This window comes from Lactuca virosa, chromosome 5 (genome assembly GCF_052849685.1).
Source record: "Lactuca virosa cultivar CGN04683 chromosome 5, Lactuca_virosa_CGN04683_v6, whole genome shotgun sequence".
Taxonomy (NCBI): domain Eukaryota; kingdom Viridiplantae; phylum Streptophyta; class Magnoliopsida; order Asterales; family Asteraceae; genus Lactuca; species Lactuca virosa.
The window spans coordinates 258,691,106-258,716,842 of record NC_136430.1 but is presented as its reverse complement, the minus strand read 5'-3'; positions in this window follow the sequence as shown (position 1 = coordinate 258,716,842).

Genomic DNA, 25,737 nt, shown 5'->3' with positions numbered 1-25,737 from the left:
TTTGATGGTGAGTTTGTTTAATTCCCTATAATCGATGCACATCCTGAAGGATCCGTCTTTCTTTTTAACGAAAAGAACCAGAGCTCCCCACGGCGAGAAGCTGGGTCTGATGAATCCTTTCTCCAGGAGTTCGCCCAGTTGGCTTGATAATTCTTGCATTTCAGCAGGGGCCAACCTATAGGGTGATTTGGCTATTGGAGTGGCTCCAGGCACTAGGTCGATTCGGAATTCGATTTGTAGCTCTGGGGGCATTCCCGGAAGATCTTCTGGAAACACGTTCGGGAAGTCACACGCCACTGGGATGTTGTGAATGCTCGCTTCCTCTTTGGTTTTGTCCACCACGTGATCAAGGAATGCGTAGTTCTTCTTTTGTAGACACTTTTGTGCCTTGATACATGAGATAAGGCGAAGGTTTACGCCGGGTTTATCTCCGTAGATTATTAGGGTTTCGTGATTAGGGAGATGAAGGCGAACGACCTTCTCGTGACACATAATATCGGCATGATGGGGGCTTAACCAATCCATGCCGATGATTACATCAAAACTCCTAATATTTACAGGCATTAAGTCTATTTGGAAGGTGTAATTATCTAGTGCTAACGTACATCCTATATAGATATCTTCAGTTGTTTCTGATTTCCCATTAGCCATTTCCACCGTAAAGGGTTCGTTGAGGTTCTGGGGTTGTTGATTTAGCAAGTGTTTGAATTTATTACTAACAAAACTTCTTTCCGCCCCACTATCAAATAGGATGCATGCATACGAGTTGTTAAGTAGGAACGTACCGGTGACAACGGATGGGTCCTGCACTGCTTCACCCTGACCCATTGTCAGCTCTCTCCCTGCTGCTCCTGCCCCTTGCTTGTTCGTGTTGGGGCAGTTTCGCCTGAAATGCCCGGTCTTCCCACATCCTTAGCAGGTATAGCTGGCTCCAGCATTGGTGTTGTTGTTATTGTTGTTGTTGTTTGTCATCTGGTTCTGGGGAAGCTGTGTCCTACAATATTTTGATGTATGGCCCTTCCGGTTGCACCTCGTGCAACTCATCTCTCTGCACTCTCCATGATGGTGGAAGTTGCATTTGTTACACTTGGGGAGATTTCCTGAATACTGCTTTGAAGCATTTGGCGTGGATGAGGCTGGAGCATGTGGGGTTGTGGTAGCTTGTGTTGCAGCATGGACAGATACCGTTTGTTGCTTCTTGGATGATTCCAAGTTTTGCTTCCCCTTTCTCTTGTTGTTTCTCCCTTTCTTGTTCTCTTCTTCCTTCTTAACCTCTGCTTCCACTGTTTTGGCACCCTTGTTGTTGCCATGATCATACAGTTTCTTGGCCAGTCTCTTGGCGCTATCAAACGTCTCAGGGTTTGCCGCAATGACATTCCCTTGGATAGGCGCAGTCAATCCCCAGATAAACCTCTCAATCTTTTTCCCTTCTGAGGTGATCATCCCGGGACACAAAAGAGATAGCTCGCTAAACCGGGATATGTATGCGTCGATGTTGGAGTTTTGAACTGTGAGGTTCCACAATTCTTGTTCCATCTTATGAATCTCACCTCTAGGACAGTATTCTGCTAACAGCATCTCCTTCAGCTCTTCCCAGGGCATCACGTTTTCCACCGAGAGTGTCATGGCCTCTACGTGACCATTCCACCAGGAGAGAGCTTGGTCAATGAACGTGCAGGCTGTGAACTTGACCTTACACTCATCCGGACATCCGTAGATTTCGAAGACGGATTCTACCTTCTCGATCTATCTCTTCAGAGCTATTACACCTCCTGTTCCATTAAAGGTCCGAGGTTTGGCGTTGGCGAAATCTTTGTAGGTGCATGCTCGTGCGGCTCCGTGGTTTGTCCCTTGATTGGTGCTTCCGACTCCCTGCCCGTTGCCTTCTCCATTGTTTCCATTGCGTATCTGCGCAAGTGCTGCAGTGACCGCAGCGGACACTGTTGCCTGGAATGCAACCGAGTTTATCTCAGGTGGGGTCGGTGTTGCGTTGTTTCCACGGGTGGGTCTTTGAGGCATCTTTCTGTCATGGAGTGGAGAGATGTTGAGTGCCTATCGTTTTGTGTGTTTGTGATCCTATAGACTAGGGGCATAGTGTGTGTATTTAAGTACTTTCAGGCATTAACATTAAAACGAGGAAAATAAAACACATAGCAGATAACAATGTCATGATAAAACATAAAGCATTTTCATTAATACTAATAGTTTTGATACATGAAAAATTGCCGGAAGGCATACAGAGCATAGAGCTATAAAATCCGGCAGCATGACGACCCTATGAGTAGTGTAATCACTTAAACATAGAGTCGATGAGAAAATATAAAATCCAGCAGCATAACGACTCTATGAGTAGTGTAATCACTTAAACATAGAGTCGGTAGTACATAACATAGTACACCTAAGCGAAACCTAATACTAACGATAGCTACTGCTGGTCCTAGTCATGGTGGTATGTGCCAGGAGGTGGTGCTGAGGAAGTGGATGCTCCCTGAAGGCGAGCCACCTGTCGCTCCGTGTTTTGGAGTCGACTCTCCCACCTCACCTGCCTCATGTGGAACTCCCGGATAACCTCTCGTGTTTCCTGCTCCGCCCGCTCAACCCTAGTTCGCATCCGGTGCATCTGATCGGCGGTGCTCTGAGCCAGATTGCCGGTGTCCCTCAATCGTCTCACCATTACTGGAAGCGCTCGGTCAGCTGGTCCTCCATCCCTCAAGTCATAGAACTCGCAAGTCATGCCAAACGGGGGTCGCTGTCCCTGTTGTCTGCTTCATCTCCAAATTTCGATACCCCAGGGAGGGGTAGGGCCGTTAGGGCCCATTCGGTGGGCTAGCACCCTCACTGGGTATGGGGGGTTGATGACCTCAGACTCAGTGTCTGAATCATCGTCGCTGTCGTCATCGGACTCTTCTTGTTCAATGTCTGCCACAGGTTCTGCAGGCCCCCCTTCGATTTCTTCTTCCGGTTCCTCCTCTTCCACGGGGTCCTCATCATGTTCCTCGTCGGATTCCTCTAGCCATCTGTTATTTCCCGGATTGGGAAAGTAGGGATCGCCAGGGTGGTGGAAACCAGCCATACTGACTGCACGAGGGTGCGTAAATAGATCACGTTTTGAATATTTCCTATAGTATATTTTTAGTTATTTAAGTTTTGGGTTCCCTAGAGTTTTTGGAGAGTAAGGTAGGCTTTTGGATTCATTTCCCGCTATGATTACTCCCGAACACATGTTGGTCATATCTGAATAAATATAGTTGATCAGACTATATTTACCCCTAATATGACTACATAACTGCCCAGGTTTAATCATAGTGTTCAATTTCCTCCAGAAGCTTTTATTAGACGTTGTTAGATTATTATCCTAGTATGCGCACATAAGTGTGAGATTTTCGTTTAGTTCAGAGTTATTTAGTCCCATTGTGTTTATAGTTGCATATCATGTATGGTTAGATATGCTAGTTCACTATAAACATTGCTCTGATACCAACCTGTCACACCCCCGAACCAGAGGACGGAAACGTCCGGGGGCTCGTGTGACTAACAATTGAATAATCATCACAATGAATATACATGAAGCATAACACATTCATCACCAACATTACATAATACAACTGGCATTGTTTACATCAAGTACATTGTTAAAATACATAAGTTCTAATTGTTCAAAGTAAGATAAGTGATGTTACTTAAACAAAACCATACACTTGCTTATCTTCCAGCTTAACGATTACCTGAGAATACAAGTTATTTTGAAAACGGTCAACATATATAATGTTGGTGAGTTCATAAGTATATTTGAGTAAAAGTCTTTGTATCTTTCATAAAAACCCAGAAAATCCGATATTTTCTGTAATATGTTTTGAAAATGATGTGAAGGTCGAGTATAAATGCATGTGTGAATTTAATAGATAAAACTTGTAAGAGTATAGTTTAGGTTCATTGTATTTTGAATAAATGATAATTGTATATGAATAATTTCCCCAGAAAATCCGATATTTTCAGTTTTATAACAACGTCTAAATTCTTGTATCGTTAAATAAATCGTTTTGTATTAACACAATTAAAGAGTTTATCTTCAAAAGGTTATCTTTTGGTATAGAATCCCTATATGAGTCGTTATAACCATGCATAATAATGACTAGGTCGCCCGTCTTGGTATTTTTCCAAATGCCGGTCTTGACTAAGGATGTTGTCGCCCTAGACTGGCCTAGTCTAGCTGTAGCGAACAACTAAGGCGTGGGGGGTCACCACGTATAGATCTATACACAAACTCCCGCTTTCCTACTAGGAAACTCTGATTATAACTACAGGCTACGATAGTACACTCAGTGGTGCCAACCGACAAGTCTCACTAGATTCTTAACCTCTTTTGTATTATGTTTAATGTTTACGTATTTGTGAGATGTTTTGTATTCGAAAGGTACTTGAATAAATTTACGGAGTTTTATGATTTCATAAGGGTATTGTTACAACTTACTAACACATGAATTTTCCATTCCAAGCCCTATTAGTATGAAATTGGGCCACAAAGGCCCAATCACATGCATAAGGGTAATTTAGGCCCAATAAGCATGTAAATCGACCACAAAAGCCCAATAAACATGTAATCCATAACTTAGGCCCAAACTAACATGTAAGTGGGCCACAAGACCCAACAAACATATCATGGAACACATTGGGCTCATTTCACACTCAGTTGGGCCCTTAGGGCCCAATGGCCAAGAAATGTGAATATTGGGCCCGATAAATAGTTTTTGACGTATTTCGTTCGTTCGTTTGATTCGATTGATTGTTTTAGTTCGAGGCTTAATAAATTGATGATAAAAAGCTTTCATTTTGTAAAAATGACGTTTTTGGCCAATAATACTCAAATCTTTAATTAAGGCCCAAAGTTTTGTAAAAATGACACTTTCATCCATAATTTATAAAAGTTTGAAATTTTGTCCCCAAACGACTAGAAACTTGTAGTTTTAACCCAAAATGTTATGTTTTCACATTTAGAACCCTGTTTTGCAGAAAAATACGTTTTCAGCCCCTTGTTTGCAAAAATTTACATATTCGATCCAATTTTGGAAAACTTTACATTTTTGGTCCAATTTGAAAATAAATGACATTTTCACCTCTAAACTTGGTTTATTTACACTTATGACTCAAACTTTGGCCAAAATAACATTTCTAAACCTCAAACCTCATTTTTTTCGTAAATTGGGCCCTAAAGCCGTGAGGCCCAAAAGTTTGGCCCAATAAGCTTAAATTTGCATTTTTGATCCCTATGAAAACATGTTTAGTGTCTTTTTATACATGTGGGACCAGTTTGGCCCTTTTAAAAAAAGAATTTTTACTTTTTACCCTTATCTTTTGTTTTCTTGACAAATTTTAACCTTTAACAAGATTTTTGTTGAGTCCTTTTGCATCTTAATTATATGTTCACTTTTGGCTTGATAATATGTTGTATATAGTGTTGTAGTTCTTAGATATTTGTTACATACACTTAAAATTTCGAGATTCACTAAGATCTAACACATTTTTACCAAATAAACTAAGGATTCACACCAAACATGCATATAACACATAGATCTACACATTTTACTTGTATTCTCCCCCAAAAATCATATGAAAACCGAAAACAAGGGGGTATGAACTCACCTTTGCTTTGATGTTTCGGTTTTTGAAGAGAAATGAAGAAGATTTTTGGTCCTAGCAAGCCTCCTTGAGTTGATTTTGAACTTAAGAAGCAAAGATTGACAACACTTGATGAAGATCCTTGAATTCAAGCTAAATTTTCGAGATTTCTTTGAAGGAAGGAAGAGGATGATCTTTGAGAGTAATGGAGAGAATTTGTGTAATGTGTGTGTGTTTGGTGGCTCTCGGCAGAGAAGAAGAAGAGAGGGGAGAGAGAGAGAAGTGAAGTGACTATTATGGATGCATGTTGGTCCATGCATGGATATATGGTGTGTAATATGGAGGTGGCACCTCCCAAAGTCAACCCTCCCCATAATACTTCTTTTCCCTTTTTTTGTTTTATACTTAGGCCGATATTTGGGCTAGGAGGAAAGAGGATGAACTAGTTTGGCCCAATTATTTCCTTGGTACGAAATTAAGAAGTCCATAGAGAAGTTTTCGGCCCATTGGGCCTTTAGGGTGGTTCACGGCCCAAATGGCATAGAAAGTGGGATTTATGGCTCACTAAGGTTAATTGGATTAGTTATGGCCCAATAAGGCCCATTAGGGTAAGAATGAATCATTCTAGGCCCAAATGGTCCAAAATGTTTTAAATTTATGGGTTGGGTCCAATTAGGATCCAATTAGGACTTCTAAGTCCAGTAAAGTTGAATTGGGTGCTTATTGGCCCATTAGGCCCAATAAGGAACTCCTATTCCAAAATGGACTTAAACCATGGATCTTAGGGCTTCAGACTCTTTGATGAATATAGTTGATGAATCTAACCGAGCATTGAGTGAGATTTACTTAGAATATAATTTTGACACTAGTTGAAAGGTTACACGGGAATAGAATTTTCTAGCTAAAATTGCCAGTTGTGACACTCAAGGATACTAACACAAGCTTGGATCTGAAACGATGAACCCTTAAACAACCTAACTCATCCATAATCTCAAAAAGAAGACCAAAATCATAATAAACTAGCCATGAAGAAATCTAATCATACACAAGCCAAGATGCAAACTTGTTACCTCAAAAGCTCCCCCATAAGGTGATGATTCTGTATCTAAAGCTTTCTCACCAAGCCAAACAACTTCCAACTTCTCTTATTTCCTTCCCAAGGGAAAAAATGAGCATCAAAGCCTCCCAATAGCTCAAGAACACATCCAATAGACTACAAGGTCGATTTAGAGTTTCTAGAGTGTGGAGGCTGATTTGGGAATGAAGGAAAGGGGCTAACATTAAGCTTATATAGGGTACATCCCTACAAATTAGGGTTTCCATCTGACCCTCGTACGCTCTGCGTACTTCCTCGTACGCCCAACGTACGAGGTCTTGCACCCTGAACCATCTTCGCACTACGCTATGCGTACTCCTCACTACACCTCACGTACCCGCCTTTGCATCAGTACGCCCCGCGTACCACCTTGGTACCCCCCACGTACTAGGGTTTTCCCCAAACCCTAATTCATTCCGAAGACCATAACTTTCTGGATACAACTCCGATTTCGACCATCCTTATATCCATGAAAAGGTATCGAGAAGCTCTACACTATTATCAAGTCATACTTGCCATAACATATCCCGAACGAACATCCACCTTCCATAAAAGCCCGAGCTAAAAAATTACCGAAATGCCCTTTGACTCTAAAACACTACTCGAATACCCGAATCATCCAAATTACATATCCAACCCCAACTGAGTCCAAATCTAAATTCCTCAAGGGTACGAATCCTGCTGATACCCAATCCCTGATCACTATCCCCAAAATGGGAAACGTTTCGAAACAAGGCGTTACAACTCTCCCCCACTTAAATTAGATTTCGTCCTCGAAATACTTCCATACTATTTCCGACAGGCCGAACTACTTGATCAGCACAGCCACAACCCCGAACATACCCCTGCCTTCCCAAGGCAACCGAAACCAACCCTCGCAAGGCTCTACAACCTAAAGGTGGACGAATCCATTGCAACATAATCACCTCTACTCAATCTGAAATCTGAAGTCTCGAGATATTATAACTCCCAGAAAGACTGCCCATATTGAATCACCGCTGAATCTATTCCATTTATCTCCCAACTGACTACTTAACTTCTGATAACTTGAGGTTCCCACTAGAAAACAGAATCACATACCAAATGTCCCCACAACACACTTATACTTAACATAAGGCTCAGATAATCCTTCAAGTAGAATATTCATCCCTGCAACGGTTAGACTCAAACGAGAGCTGCACAACAGAGTCCAATCAACCACTTAGAGTTTATTTAATCCCACTACAAGCGACTTAGCATATGCCCCGAATAACAAGCGACTCCACACACGAATCCTAAATCACTTAAACCACTCTCCCCCAGGCCAGGATGTGAAACTTGCCCTAGCTCCACACCCTTCCTAACTTTCGAAGACCCGGATCGATCCTCCCCCACTTGGATTCGACGAATCTCTCTCTCACTTCTTAATTTTTATGGATCTCCGAATCGCCTTCCACAAATAGCATGAACTGCCTACATATGCTAAACAATACTAGCGTTCCATTGCTAGCCAAACTCAAGGATTGCCCAACTCCTGAAACCCTGAAGAATGTTCCTGAAATCTTAGCCAATCCGATAACCAAATCACCTCCCACGATACCATACCAATTCTCTAAGTTTTTATGTTGGTGACTAAAAACCATAACCCTTGCCCTGAACTGACAATCTTCACATTAGTTTCCATTCTGAAAGAATCATTGAATCCTAATCAACTATAATCTGAGAAAACATAAAACTCCCCTAACATTTCCCACGACCAACAACTCATGCAACTGACACCAACATCTCCCTGCTACCGCTCCTTTCCTTGCAACGGTAGTGTTTGAACCTCACCGTTCTTCCATAGGCAACTGCCAATCCTACCAGAACAAATACAAAACCATTGAACTCTGACGATACTGGAGAACTATCCCTCTGAATCCTGACCAAAGATCTTCCACACAATACCCCTGAACCGATCTCGACCAAACCCAGAAATACTACCGAACATATTGGAACCCGCTACACGAGATACAACCCTTCAATAACCTACTAATGATTCAAGGCATGCAAAAGACATTAAACAATTCTCGACGATATGATACAACAATATCATATAATTAAACCAAAGGTAACGCTTACCCAAACCAATATAAAATTCCAAGCAACATGAATATTGATAACAACCGAAAGGAACGCAAAAGATAATAAACCCGCAAAATCACCTCCTAGAGCATGGGCCTCCCCTGAATGAAACTGTAATGACCGTCTCCTCTCTGTTGGGGCTCCCGCCCTACCATCACGACTATTAAACATCTGCAAATTAGCCGGAGCATGTGCACTCACTGCTCCTCTCCTCCTCATCGGACAGAAGACCCTCTAGTGACCCACTTGGTCGTAGAGAAAACATAACAGGCTTGCCCGCTGAGGACAATCCCTACTGACATGATCAATCCTGATATACTTGTAGCAACCCATACCCCTGGAACGACAAGCTCCCCCGTGCAGTTTCCCGCAAGTGCCGCACTGACCCCGACCCTGCTGGCCTCTTAATAGCTGATCTGAAGTCTTGGTTCTTTTACTGGGACCCTTCCTTGCTCGCACCTAATATGGCCCCCTCTTTCCCAGGAGATCCAAATCGATCTCTCGCTCACAGCATGAAAGAGTGAAAGCTCCAACGATAGCCATAACCTCAGCACGGATCGCGCCCAAGCGCTCATCCAAGATCTCTAGAATCTGTTCCTTAACTGAACCAAAGATCACATGAGTCTGCTCCATGATACCGCGGGTAACCTGAGCCGGAACCAGAACCTAAACCTCCTCCCTGAGTGCTCATCACCAAACTGAAATACAACATGCCAAAGATCAGAACACACCCAGAAATCCTCCTCCCACAAGCTTCTTAGATTCTCCAAGACTCTCCCCGATTCGAGTATGGATCATGTGCCTTTAGTAGTATGGGACTAATACTACCTTCTACACCTATCCATACTTTCCTCAAGAATCATCCTGAATCCTCTAAGTCACCTACTCAAACTGATGCACCAAAATTTCTCTAAGCAGCGCCACAACACCCACTAAAGCACTTCCTAGGCTCTCCTAGGTTCCCGACCTCACCCTGCCCTCAGCTGCTGAAGAACTCCCCATAATTCCAGTCACCCACCTCATGAATACATTTATATTCACCTAGCAGCTAACTCCCATTACCTAAGAGTTCCACAAAGCACAAAGCAAGCAACATTCGTTCAGTAACACTCCAATCCATAAAATGATCATAGGACATTCAACCCACATACCACGACTCATGCTATAAATTTCCACCCTCACTGTCGGCTGCCTTATGCATGAAAATTATACACAGAACATGATCAAATAGACTGTCGAATAATAGACTCTACCCTAGGACCACAACCATACAAGGAACATGAAATAAGGCCAAATCAGTTATTCTAGGGCTATAAGATCCTAACCGTATACAATTTTTAAAGCATACACTTAGCAGTTACTGATATCAATAGATGTTTCCATTACATCATAGCATCCAATTTTTCCAAGACTACAAAGCATCATACATATCAGGCCAATCTATCACTGACTAATTAGCTCTAGCATGCAAGTCTACAAGCTGATACAATAGACATACAAAGGGATCTCTCCTAGCATGCTATCATGCAAAAACTGAGCATATTCTTAGCCCTAACTAGCATGTGATTCACAGATCAAATCATATCAGATAAGATGTATGGGTATTTTGGGAAAACTTACTTGAGCTCAGCTGATTGCATGAACCACACCCTTTTCTTATCTTAGAAAACTCTTTTCTTAAAATACTTTTCATTTGAAAACTTTACTAAATCCTCAGTTTGAGTTCAGATACACCCGAGAGTATGTCTGAATCCCTCAAACCAAGACTCTGATACCAACTTGTAACGTCCCAAAAATCATGACATAAATTTTTTTGTTTTTAGATTAATAAATCGTTAATACATATCTTTCCCATAAAATCAAGGTAAACAAGTTTTAGCAAAACATCATCAAATCAGAGTAATTCACAGAATGCGGAAACATGTGCTGTGTGCTCTACAATCATCCCGAGCCCTTCCATTTGAAAACCGGAGTACCTGAAACATAAACTGAAAACCGTAAGTACAAAGCTTAGTAAGTTCCCCAAAAATAGCACATAACGACCAACCACGGAATTACATGCAACATACATATAGTTGCCATAGGCTCCCCCATGGTCTTTGCTTGGAATGCCATAGGCTCTCCCAATGGTCTAATATCCAAGTGCCATGGGCTCCCCCCATGGACTTTGCCTGGAATGCCATGGGCTCCCCCATGGTCTGATATCCAAGTGCCATGGGCTACCCCCATGGTCTTTCATGCAAGTATCACAGATAACATGTAATGGGACAGAATTTGTGCCTTCGACCCATGGATATAGTGAGAAGGCTCAACTCGATAATAGAACCCACGAACAATTCTCTGAATGCTGATCTGCTAAAATCCCTACGTTATCAAACAATTAACACCCAATTAACAATTGGGTTCCAAACCGAATCCAATAATCCTTATATGGGGTAAAAAGACCATTGTACCCCTTACCTAGTTTAGTCCACGACTAAGACCCAAACTCCTCATGATAAAGGCCCACCAACCAATAATCATCCAAAGCTTATTTATGGCACAATTTTCCAAATTGGGTCCAAACCCTTACATGGGGCTTACCCGACGAACCATTAACATTTTCCCAATCCAAACACTTGTTTACAGATGACCCAACAAAGCCCCAAGCAATCCAATCCTAAAAGCTAGCTCAAACACACAAAGCCCACTCAGACCGAGTACACGGGGTGTACAGGCACGCACGTGCAGCGTACTCGCTTGGAGGCTTGTACGCTACGTGTACCTACTTGTACACCCAACATACTCACCCTTATTCAGCCTAAACCCGATTTTCACTTAATCTGTTAAGACAAGCTTTACAAACGACAGATCTGACCTCCTTGAGCTGGAATACCACGTAAAGTTGCCAACTTTACGTTCATACATGACTAGAATAAGCTCTTCAGCTTAAAAGGGACTTATTGGTTGACTTAATGCATGCATGACTCTATAAAACACATAAAACTTGCACCTTTATGCTCAAGGTTACCAAAACAAGCTTAGATCTGAAAGGATGAACCCTTAAACAACATGACTAATCCATAATCTCAAAAAGAAGACCAAAATCATAATAAGCTAGAGATGAAGAGATATAATCATACACAAGCCAAGATGCCAACTTGTTACCTCAAAAAGCTCTCCCACAAGGTGAGATTCTGGATCCAAAGCTTTCTCACCAAGCCAAACAACTTCTAACTTCTCTTCTTTCCTTCCCAAGGGAAAAAATAAGCATCAAAGCCTCCCAATAGCTCAAGAACACCACCAAGAGACTACAAAGTCGATTTAGGGTTTTTAAAGTGTGGAGGTTGACTTAGGAATGAAGGAAAGGGGCTAACATTTAGCTTATATAGGGTACATTCCTAAAAATTAGGGTTTCCATCTGACCCTCGTACGCTCCGCGTACGAGGTCTCGCACCCCAACCCAACTTTGTACTATGTTACACGTACTCCTCACTACGCTTCGCGTACCTTCCTTCGCATCAGTACGCCCCGCATATTAGGGTTTTCCCCAAACCCTAATTCAATTCGAAGACCATAACTTTCTTGATACAACTCCGATTTCGACCATCCTTATATCCATGAAAATGTATCGAGAATATCTACACTATTATCAACTCATACTTGCCATAAGATATCCCAAACGAACATCCACTTTCCATAAAAGCCCAAGCTGCCAAATTACTGAAATGCCCTTTGACTCCAAAACACTACCCGAATACCCGAATCATCCAAATTACATATCCAACCCCAATTGAGTTTAAATCTCCATTCCTCAAGGTCCGAAGCCTGCTGATACCCAATCCTTGATTACCATCCCCAAAATAGGAAACGTTTTGAAACAAGGCCTTACAACTCTCCCCCACTTAAATTAGATTTCGTCCTTGAAATCCTTCCATTCTATCTCCGGCACGCCCAACGACTTGAGCAGCATGGCCACAACCTCGAGCATATCCATGCCTTCCCAAGGAAACCGAAACCAACCCTCGTAGGGCTCTACAACCCGAAGGTGGATGAATCCCTTGCAACATAATCACCTCTACTCAATCTGAAATCTGAAGTCTCGAGATAGTCTGACTCCCTGATAGACAGCCCATACTGAATCACTGTTGAATCTTTTCCACTTATCTCACAACTGACTACTCAACTTCTGATAACTTGAGGTTCCCATTAGAAAACAGAATCACAAACCAAATATCCCTGCAACACATTTATACTTGACAGAAGGCTCACATAATCCTTCCAGTAGAAGATTCATCCCTGAAACAATTAGACTCAAACAAGAGCTGCGAAATAGAGTCCAATCAACCAGTATGAGATTATTTAATCCCACTACAAGCGACTTAGCATATGCCCCGAATTACAAGCGACTCCACACACGAATCCCAAATCACTGAAAACCACTCCGACTCCTCATGCTACCCCTAGCTGTTTTCCAAAAGCAGTCGAGACCTCCCTGGTCCCAACTTGTTTGCCAACTATCTGAGACACCGGACTCCTGCCCGGTTGCTGAGTCGAAAGGCACACATACACAATCACCCCACACGACTGCCGAGAGAAACCTTAAGCAGAGATAACTGCCCAAACCATCTCGCCACCAAATCCACTACTAAAAGAATGCTACATGACCAAAGGTAGTCTCATATCATACCCGGTCTCCAACGATCTACCATTTCCTGATTCCAAACATGTTGTGGCCCTCCCACAGATAGAACCATCCCAAGACACAACACAATGGCTTTATCTATCATCAAAACTAAACCCATTCATTACCCTTGAACCCTGCGATTGATGCCTCTGGCATATAGATACCCCAATTCTTATTCCACTGAAACGAAGTACAAAACACTCGTGATACCTGACTCGAGATCTTACCCAAAAACCAATTCGATACTCAACTCATAACCCGAGATCCACAGATCTGCACTTGCATTTCACACCAAAACCTTCTGATTCCCGAAGAACCCTCACTTGACCGATATATAAATGTTCCCAAACCATCTATGAGACTACCAGTCTTGCACCTGGTCCAACCACCAGGTTCCCAAGAGTCCAAACAACAAGGCTACCCAACCTATAAACCCCTTTGTGCCACACACCGACCACACACTCGATCCTGCAACTCAAAATCCAAAACCTTGACCCAACAGTCTCTACCAGGACCCACTTGAAATACCATAATCACACAGGCCTCGCCCATGGGTCCTACTCATCTAAAGCTATGCAGGCCCGACTCCGCCCCGGACCCCAACAGTCCTCGACCCAAAATAGAGAAATACTCCTCGACAATCCTGACCAGCGTGCCCAAGGCACGAACTGTTTCCCCCTCATGCTCGACCATATCTAACAATAGTTTACTTCGAACTGGTGAATGCTATGAACCCATCGTAGTCTTACAACACATCAACCAACGATGGTTACCACCCATGGCCTTGCCACACCCTAACCATCACAACTCCGCGTATCCTGAGTTGAAACCTGTATCCAACTGCATCCCCACAGATGTTCGAGACATACTTCAGATTTCGAAGCCCTTAACCTAGACTCAAACACAAGTCTAATATGCATAATAAAGGAGACGCCAACCAGCGGTTTGAAGTTTCCTGAACTCCCACCAACACAACTTCCATATGAACAACCACCTGGGTCATCCCTCTCCCCCTGGCCAAGATGTGAAACTTTCCCTAGCTCCACACCCTTCCTAACTTCCGGAGACCCGAATCGATCCTCCCCCACTTGGATTTGATGAATCTCTCTCTCACTTCTTAATTTTGATGGTTCTCCGAGCCGCCTTCCACAAATAGCATGGAACGCCTACATATGCTAAACAATACTAGCGTTCCATTGCTAGCCAAACTCAAGGATTGCTCAACTCCTGAAACCCTAAAGAATGCTCCCGAAATCTTTGCCAATCCGATAATCCAAATAACCTCCTACGATACCATACCAATTCTCTAGGTTTTTATGCTGGTGACTAAAAACCATAACCCTTGCGATGAACTGACAATCTTCACATTAGTTTCCATTCTCAAAGAATCATTGAATCCTAATCAACTATAATATGAGAAAACATAAAACTCCCCTGACATTTCCCACGACCAACAACTCATTCAACTGACACCACCATCTCCCTGCTACCGCTCCTTTCCTTGCAACGGTAGTGTTTGAACCTCACAGTTCTTCCATAGGCAACTGTCACTCCTACCAGAACAAATACAAAATCATTGAACTCTGACGATACTGGAGAACTATCTGACCAAAGATCTTCCACACAATACCCCTGAACCGATCTCGACCAAACCCAGAAATACAACCGAACATATTGGAACCCGCTACACGAGATACAACGCCTCAATAACCTACTAATGATTCAAGGCATGCAAAAGACATTAAAAAATTATCGACGATATGACACAACAATATCAGAGAATTAAACCAAAGGTAACGCTTACCCAAACCAGTATAAAATTCCAAGCAACACGAATACTAATAACAACCGAAAGGAACGAAAAAGATAACAAACCCACAAAATCATCTCCTGGAGCATGGGCCACCCCTGAATGACACTGAAGTGACCAACTCCTCTTTGTTGGGGCTCCTGCCCTACCATCACGACTATCAAACATCTGCAAATTAGTCGGAGCAGGTACACTCACTCTTTGTTGGGGCTCCCGCTGAGGACAATCCCTGCTGACATGATCAATCCTGATATACTTGTAGCAACCCATACCCCTGGAACGACAAGCTCCCCCGTGCAGTTTCCCGCACGTGCCGCACTGACCCCGACCCTGCTAGCCTCCTAATCGTTGATCTGAAGTCTTGGGTCTTTTACTGGGACCCTTCCTTGCCTGCACCTGATCTGGCCCCCTCTTTCCCAGGAGCTCCAAATCAATCTCTCACTCACAGCATGAAAGAGTGAAAGCTCCAACGATAGCCATAACCTCAGTACGGATCCTGCTCAAGCGCTCATCCAAGATCTCTAGAATCTGTTTCTTAATTGAACCAAAGATCACAGGAGTCTGCTCCACGATACCGTGGGTAATCTCCGACGAGATGAATTCCCGCATCTGTTCGCTAATCGACTCAGTACTTACACCTGAGCCGGAACCAGAACCTGAACCTCCTCCCTGAGTGCTCATCACCAAACTGAAATACAACATGCCAAAGATCAGAACACACCCAAAATTCCTCCTCCCACAAGCTTCTTAGATTCTCCAAGACTCTCCCCGATTCGAGTATGGATCCTGTGCTTTTAGTAGTATGGGCCCAATACTACCTTCCACACCTATCCATACTTTCCTCAAGAATCATCCTGAATCCTCTAAGTCACCTACTCAAACTGATGCATGAAAAATTCTCTAAGAAGCGCCACAACACCCACTGAAGCACTTCCTAGGCTCTCCTAGCATCCCGACCTCACCCTGCCCTCAGCCGATGAAGAACTCCCCATAATTCCATTCACCCACCTCATGAATACATTCATATTCACTTAGCAGCTAACTCCCATTACCTAAGAGTTCCACAAAGCACAAAGCAAGCATTATTCGTGCAGTAACACTCCAATCCATAAAACGATCATAGGACATTCAACCCACATACCACGACTCATGCTATAAATTTCCACCCTCACTATCGGCTGCCTTATGCATGCAAATTATGCACAGAACATGATCAAATAGACAGTCGAATAATAGACTCTACCCTAAGACAACAACCAGAGAAGGAACATGAAATAAGGCCAAATCAATTATTCTAGGGCTATAAGATCCTAACCGTATATAATTTTTTAAGCATACACTTAGCAGTTACTGATACCAATAGATGTTTCCATTACGACATAGAATCCAATACTCCCAAGACTACAAAGCATCACACATATCAGGCCAATATATCACTGACTAATCAGCTCTAGCATGCAAGTCTACAAGCTCATACAAGAGACATACAAAGGCATCTCTCCTAGCATTCTATCATGCAAAAGCTGAGCATATTCTTAGCCCTAACTAGCATGTGATTCAAAGATCAAATCATATCAGATAAGATGTATGGGTATTTGGGGAAAACTTACTTGAGCTCGGCTGATTGCATGAACCACACCCTTTTCTTATCTTAGAAAACTCTTTTCTTAAAATACTTTTCTTTTGAAAACTTTACTAAATCCTCAATTTGAGTTTAGACACACCTGAGAGTATGTCTGAATCCCTCAAACCAAGACTCTGATACCAACTTATAACGTCCCAAAAACCATGACATAAATTTTTTTGTTTTTAGATTAATAAATCGTTAATACATATCTTTCCCATAAAATCAAGGTAAACAAGTTTTAGCAAAACATCAAATCAGAGAAATTCACAGAATACGGAAACATGTGGTGTGTGCTCTGCAATCATCCCGAGCCCTTCCATTTGAAAACCGGAGTACCTGAAACATAAACTGAAAACTTTAAGCACAAAGCTTAGTGAGTTCCCCAAAAATACCACATAACATACAACATACATATAGTTTCCATGGGCTCCCCCATGGTCTTTGCCTGGAATGTCATGGGCTCTCCCCATGGTCTAATAGCCAAGTCTCATGGGTTCCCCCATGGTCTTTTCCTGGAATGCCATGGGCTCCCCCTATGGTCTGATATCCAAGTGCCATGGGCTACCCCCATGGTCTTTCATGCAAGTATCACATAGACAACTAGCATTCCACATAATACGTAATGGGTCGGTATTGGTGCCTTCGACCCAAGGATATAGTAACAAGACTTACCTCGATAGTTGAACCCATGAATAACTCTCTGACTGCTGATAAGCTAAAATCCCCGCGTTATCAAACAATTAACACTCAACTAACAATTTGGTTCCAAACCATATCCAATAATCCTTATATAGGGTAAAAAGACCATTTTACCCCTCACCTAGTTTAGTCCAAGACTAAGGCCTAAACTCCTCATCATAAAGGTACACCAACCAATAATCATCCAAAGCCTATTTATGGCCCAATTTTCCAAATTTGGCTTAAAACCTTACATGGTCCTTACCCTAACGCCCATTAACATTTTCCCAATCCAAAGACTTGTTTACAAATGACCCAACAAAGCCCTAATCAATCCAATCCCAAAAGCTAACCCAAACACACGAACCCCATTCAAACCGAGTACGCAGGGCGTACAGGCATATACGTGCATCGTACTCACATGGAGGCTTGTACGATGCATGTACCTGTTTGTACGCCCGACATACGCACCCTTAATCAGCCAAAACCAGATTTTCACTTAATCTGTTAAGACAAGCTTTCCAAACCATAGATCTGACCTCCTTGAGCTGGAATACCACGTAAAGTTGCCAACTTTACGTTCATACATGAGTGGAAGAAGCTATTAAGCTTAAAAGGGACTTATTGGTTGACTTAATGCATGCATGACTCCATAAAACACATGAAGCTTGCGCCTTTATGCTCAAGGATACCAAAACAAGCTTAGATCTGAAAGGATGAACCCTTAAACAACCTAACTCATCCATAATCTCAAAAAGAAGACCAAAATCATAATAAACTAGCTATGAAGAGATCTAATCATACAAAAGCCAAGATGCAAACTTGTTACCTCAAAAAGCTCCCCCACAAGGTGATGATTCTGGATCCAAAGCTTTTCCACCAAGCCAAACAACTTCCAACTTCTCTTATTTCCTTCCCAAGGGCAAAAATGAGCACCAAAGCCTCCCAATAGCTCAAGAACACCTCCAAGAGACTACAACGTCGATTTAGGGTTTTTAGAGTGTGGAGGATAACTTAGGAATGAAGGAAAAGGGCTAACATTAAGCTTATATAGGGTACATCCCTAAAAATTAAAGTTTCCATCTGACCCTCGTACACTCAGCTTACTTCCTCGTACGCCCAGCGTACGAGGTCTCGCACCCCGGCCCATCTTCGCACTACACTATGTGTACTCCTCACTACACCTCGCGTACCCTCCTTCGCATCAGTACGCCCCATGTACCACCTTGGTACCCCCCCACGTACTAGGGTTTTCCCCAAACCCTAATTCATTCCGAAGACCATAACTTTCTCGATACAACTCTGATTTCGACCATCCTTATATCCATGAAAAGGTATCGAGAAGCTCTACACTATTATCAACTCATACTTTCCATAAAATATCCCAAACGAACATCCACAGTCCATAAAAGCCCGAGCTAACAAATTACCAAAATGCCCTTTGACTCCAAAACACAACCCGAATACCCGAATAATCCAAATTACATATCCAACCCTAACTGAGTCCAAATCTCAATTCCTCAAGGGTCCGAAGTCTACTGATACTCAATCCCTAATCATCATCCCCAAAATGGGAAACGTTTCGAAACAAGGCGTTACATTTTTAATAAATCTCAATCTATCATTTTGGTGTTATCACATATATTTTAACAGAAAAACTCAAAACCAAAACCAAAAACCCGAAAAAGATGTACATAAAAACTGCTAGATCGAACCGAAAAAAGACTGGTTTGAAAAAAACCGGCTCGAGACCATCCGGACCGGTCCGAAAAAGATCGGACCATTCTGAGACCGACCCTATAGAAACCGGACCATTTTAGACCGACCCGAGACCGATCTATATTGAAGTTTTTTAAGTTCTTTAGTTTATAATTTTTTTTTTGGTGTGTACAATTCAAGTTTTTATGAGGAAAAATTACTTAAAAGGGTAACATTGTTTTTATTTTGTATACATTTAGTCATTTATGTTTTTTCTTACAAAATACACTTGTAAATTTGTTGATTTTGTCCATATTTACTCATTTGGACCAGCAACTCCAGGTTTTACTAAGTGACATTGTATGTGGCATAATGATTAATGAGATGGCATCATATGTGGTTTATTATATAGGGAAAATAACTTAAAAGGGTAACTTTGCTTTCATTTTGTACGTATTAAGTCTCTTATGTAGTTTGCAAAATGCACCAGTAAACTTATTGGTTTTATACATTGTAACGCCCGGTTCCTGGTACGTATTCAAATAATAATTATTCATATTTGCTAAAGGACTCGACGAGTTGGAGGCCCAAATTCGTCGAGTAGGAATTGGACATGTTGGACGCGGGACTTGAAGTCTACTCGACGAGTCGAGGAGCCTCGACTCGACGAGTAGGTCTGTCAGAGTGAAACCCTAATTTTCAGGGTTTGCACCCTATTTAAAGGCCTAACACCCCATTGTGGCCTCCCTCATCGCCTCCCTTAGTCCAGAAAACACTAATTCGAAACCCTGACCCATTTTGAGTGTTCTTGAGCCATGTTTTTGTGTTCTTGGTGGTTTTGAAGCTTGAGAAGGAAGAAGAAGCTTGGGAGTTCAAGAGGAAGCAAGTAGATCCAGAGGTTGTGTTCCATTTCCAGCTCATTTGAGGTATAAAGTTTATACCTTGTCCATTCATCTATTAGAACTCTTTTTGAAGTAGTTTAGGGCTTTAAGGAGCCATTTTTGGAACCATTCATGGATGCAAGCATGTTTTGGGATTTAGACTTCAGATCCAGGGTCCTTGAGGGACTCCATGGCATAAAGGTGCCAACTTTATGGCCATGGGAGTCCCATGCATCCTATGAACCACTTTTTAGGGCTTTTTGAGCTAAATAACCCATGCATGCACGTAAAGTTAGAAACTTTATGTGTTATGTCGAACCTAGGAGGCCAAATCTATGTTTTGGATGCGTTAAACCCGACTGAAATCGACCGTATAGTTTTGGATCATGGGGGAATTGACGAGTCGTTCTTAGGACTCGACGAGTCAGGTTGTGTTTCCCACAACCTTCTCTGTTACTTAGCAACTTGTTGAGTCTAGAAGATGACTCAGCCAGTTAGACGTGTTTTGGACTTAAAGGTCAATAACTCGACGAGTAAGTGAGCAAATGACCCGACTGTATGAAGGAGAACTCGACGAGTCCAAGGAAGGATTCGACGAGTTCAAATGGAAAGTCCCGATTCTGTCACAAGGAGAAACTCGACGAGTTAGAGGGTAACTCGACGAGTCAGATCGCGAATGTGAGACACTCTGAATTATGGGACTCGACAAGTTGATGGACCAACTCGGCGAGTTGAGTCAACCAGGATGTTGACTTTGACCAGGGCGTTGACTTTGACTTTGACTTTGACCATTACCCGAGATTGACCCCTAAAGGGGACATGAATATGAAGGAGTAACTAAAGGAGACTGTTATGTGTAGGAGTTTGAGGAGAGTTGATCCCGACACTGAGGACAGTTCAGTTACTGTACGACATCGATGTGAGTTACCTTCGAGTAGAAGTGGGTCTAAGGCCACAATGCCAGCCTAATAGTAGGAGTTGGTTGTTAGATGATTGTCTTTATGATAATTATCTGGTATGTTATGCATTATGTGCTAGTATGCTATGATGATATGTGAGAACGGTAGGAGGGGTAGAATGGATCCCAGAACCAGTCGATAGGGCCGAAGGGGTATGCCAGCACCCAGATAAGCTAGGCAGTATATGATTTATATGTTTATGCACTAGGATGCTATGTGGTAGAAGTATGTGGTGAAATAGTCCCCAGGTACCGGTCGACAGGACTGAAGGGGTAGGCCAGCACCCTGATATGCAAGGCTAGGTACCGGTCGACAGGACCGAAGGGGTAGGCCAGCACCCTGATTTACTAGGCAAGTTACCGGTTGAAATAGACCGAAGGTGTAGTTAGTACCCGGTTATGTATGTGCTATGTATGGTATGTGGTATGATGGGGGAACTCACTAAGCTTTGTGCTTTCGGTTTTTAGTTTTTGTTTCAAGTCCTTCTTCTTCGAAGGGAAAGGAGTCGGCTCGGTAGCAGCGCATCACACCACTATCTTCCTCACTATGATGTTCTTAGGATTGTACTCTGACATTGTTATTTGATTATGGCATGCTTTTGAGAATTATGATCTATGGATTCGATGAAATGAAATAACTTGATGATGTTTTCTCTAAAATGTTTTTTGAATCGTTATATTAAAAATGAAATTTTTGGTCATGATTTTTGGGATGTTACAAGTTGGTATCAGAGCCTTGGTTTGAGGGATTCGGACACACCTTCGGGGGTGTATGGACTCAAATCGAGGGTTTGAAATATTTTTACAAGCAAAATAGTTTTTCTAAAATTTAAAATAAGGAGTTTTGAGAAAGAACAATGTGTGTGATGCGTGCAACCGGCCGAGCTCAAGTAAGTTTTCCCCAAGATACCCATACATGTTATGTTATGATGTGATATGATTATGAAAACTGCATGCTAGATTAGGGTTAAGGATCTTTGAATGATGCCTTATATGCCTATTGTATGTGTATGAGAATTGCATGCTAGATTAGGGCTAAGGATCTAGGAAGATGCCTTATGTACCTGCTATATGTGCTTATTGAGTTACATGCTAGAACTGATTAGTCAGTAATATGATGACCTGAATAGGATATGCTTGGTATGGTTACTCAATGCTCGAATGATGCTTGCTTTGTGCTTCTAGGAGTTGTAGTTATCTTTAACTAACTAGTAAATGAATACGTTAAGTTACATATTGCAAGGACTAAATAATTTCAGAAGGTTAGGTCTAGCCCTATTGCGCAGCTCTTGTTTGAGTCCAACCGTTGTAGGGTATGATCTCTCATTAGAAGAATTATCTGGTCTTAGTGATATGTAATGGTATTCGCAAGCTAGTTAAGTAAAGGTAGTAGGGATTCCTTATGCAGCTGATGGCGGAGGGTAGGTCGGAGAGTTACCCTAGGGTAAGCCTCGGATGAGATTAGTGCAGCGAGCAGTAGTAGTGGAAGGGACTTGGTGAAGTCAAGTCAATCCTTGAGGAAAGTACGGATAGATGTGGAAGGTAGTTTGGGCCCGTACTACAGAAAGTAGAGGATCCGTACTCGAGTCAAGGAGGGCTGAGAAAGAGCCAGGGAACTTGTAGAATGTGTGAGACCTCTCGAGGTTATGTATGACCCTGACGATTATGTGTTTTGTTTCAGAATGGTGGTGATTACGCGTCACAGAGTAGGAGGTTCAGGACTAGGTTTAGGATCAGGTTCGGGATCGGGTACCGAGCCAGTCGATGAGGGACTACGTGAGTTCATTGCTTCTGAGATCACGAGAGGCATCCTTGAGTCGACCCCGGTGATTTTCGGGTCGAGTAAGGAAGGGATTATCGAGCTGATGGAGGATCGCCTCAAGGCATTTCGGAGTGACATGGCATCCACTCAGTCAGGTACACACACACACACACTCTCCTACTAGGATTTCAGGGGATGTGGTGCGCCAGACATCCACAGGGTGAAGGACCCTAGTATTGCCAGGAGGTGGATTGCAGACATCGAGTCTGCATAGTTGACGAGCTTCAGCCCTGAGGGGTCGAGGGTCCGGTATGCTGCAGGGTGCTTGAGAGACCAAGCTCGAGAATGGTGGGAGGCGGTCAATGATTCGTTATGATCCCCAAACATTGAGGCTATGACTTGGTCAGATTTTGTGACCAGGTTTAGGGCGGAGCTTGCGCCAGCTGTGGATATTCAGCAGCTGGCCAGAGAGTTTCTTGACATGAGGCAGACGACTGAGTCAGTGGCGGAGATTACCACGAAGTTCAGGGAGAGGGCCTTACTGGTGCCTCAGTACGCGGGGGATGAGGAGATGAGGAAGACCCGATACTATGATATGCTGAGAGCTGACATCAGGAAACATGTGAGCTACTCAGCATGTCCGACTTTGGAGGACATGATAGCCAGGGCGAGAGAGAGAGGGAGATTGATATCGAGCACATCCGAAAGAGGAAGGCGGAGACTAGGCAGATTGCTGGGGTTTCAGGGAAGAAACCCAATGGATCCGACACTAGGTCGAAGGGCCAGCAGGGCCGGAGCCGTTGTGGGAAATGCGACAAGACTCATGAGGGGGTTTGTAGACTGGGATCATCGGGCTGCTATAAGTGCGACAAACTTGGGCACTTTGGTAGGGATTGTACTGCCCCTACCCCCACCTTTCAGACATCAGACCTAATTTGATTTCATTGCAATCAGAAGGGCCACAAAATGGCCAACTGCCCGAGATTGACAGCAGTAGCGCCAGTGGCGGCGCCAGCTCCAGCGACCCTGCGGATCACGGATGGCCGACAGGGTAAGACAGATGCTCCAGTCGTGAGGAGCCGAGCCTTCCAGCTGACCGCCGAGGAGGCGCGTGCCACACCAGATGTGGTGATAGGTATGTTTTCTTCTCCCTAACTCTTATTTCATGTTTGTTATGAAATTTATGTGTTGTGTTTATGTGTTATATTTAGGAGCGTTCCATGTGAACGGCATCCCAGTTCAGGTGTTATTTGACTCGGGGGCTACCCGATCATTTTTCTCTCTTACTCATAGCAAAAGGTTTTCTGAGTCTTCAGGCATGTTAGATTGTCCTTTAGAGGTCGAGATTACTGATGACCGATCTGTCCGGGCATCAGAGGTTTTCAGAGATTGCGTTTTGAGGTTATACGACGAGCGTTACCTTGTGGATTTGGTTCCCATTCCGTTACGTGGGAACAATGTTATCATAGGTATGGACTGGTTGAGTCCCAATGGGACGGTGATCGACTGTGCGCAGCAGCTGGTGCGTATCAGGACCCCATGTGTGGGAGAGCTGGTGATTCAGGGCGAGAGGCCGCAGTGAGGACCAGCTTTGTGCTCAGCAGCGAGGGCTAGGCGCTACCTTCAGCAGGGTTGCGCAGGGTACGTTGCCTACGTTATGGATACCCAGGAAGCGGGTAAGGCAACCATGAGCGATGTGCCAGTGGTGCGAGATTACCCGAACGTGTTTCTAGAGGAGCTGCCTGGGATACCTCCGGAGAGGTAGGTGGAGTTCCTGATCGACCTAGTCCCCGATGCGGCTCCGGTAGCCAAGGCGTCATATCAGTTGGCTCCTCCCGAGATGCAGAAGTTGTCTACACAGCTGCAGAAGCTACTAGACAAGGGATTTATCAGGTCGAGCAGTTCGCCTTGGGGAGCCCCGGTCCTGTTTGTGAAGAAGAAGGACGGGTCGCATCGGATGTGTATAGATTACCGGGGGTTGAACAAGGTAACGATGAAGAACTTAGAGAACCCCTCTCTAAAATTACATCATATTACTCCAAAAAAATGCTACATGCATATTCATAAACAATATTTTACATTGATAGTTTAATTACAAAAGACTGGATACAAACCGACTAAGTTTTAGTATGTTATATAACTACTCAGGAAATTATAATTTTGTACATACACGATCACTAAAAACAAAAGTAATATTATTAACTATTCTAAATCTTCCAACAATATGTGTCTATACTGGATCCTTATTACATGCAATAGTTAAACACTGAGAGGGATAAGCGGTGACGCTTAGTGAGTTCAAAAATAGATACAATATAACGTTATGCCATATATATATACCAATATGACAGAAGCAAAGAGGAACAAAGAACAACAAAGACATATGTGAATCATGTGACAAGATTTCCATATCAACAAATGATCTGATTCAAAGATTTACAATTAATGAGATACAACAATTTCAACTTGATATACATCAATAAGACTTTAGCCCAAGTGGCACAGAAAATAAAGGATTTTTGAATTAACATTTTGCTAGAATTTACAGGCTTTCAGCCCTATCTAGCATTATGCCAGTGCCAAAGTGATGCTTACTCATTCACTTCATGGTCAAAGGTTACATACCAATACCCAAGTGATGCTTAATCATTTACTTCGTGGTCAAAGGTATAGCTCATTATGATAATAACACGGGAAATCATATTGCACATATAACACATAACATACAATTGTTCCTATAATTTGAACTCACCGTGAAATAACTGGAGGTTAAAATAGTAATTTGCGCAGCGCTTCATTTCTATAATTAACTTTCTTTGATAAAAACCGGGAGCTTTATTGA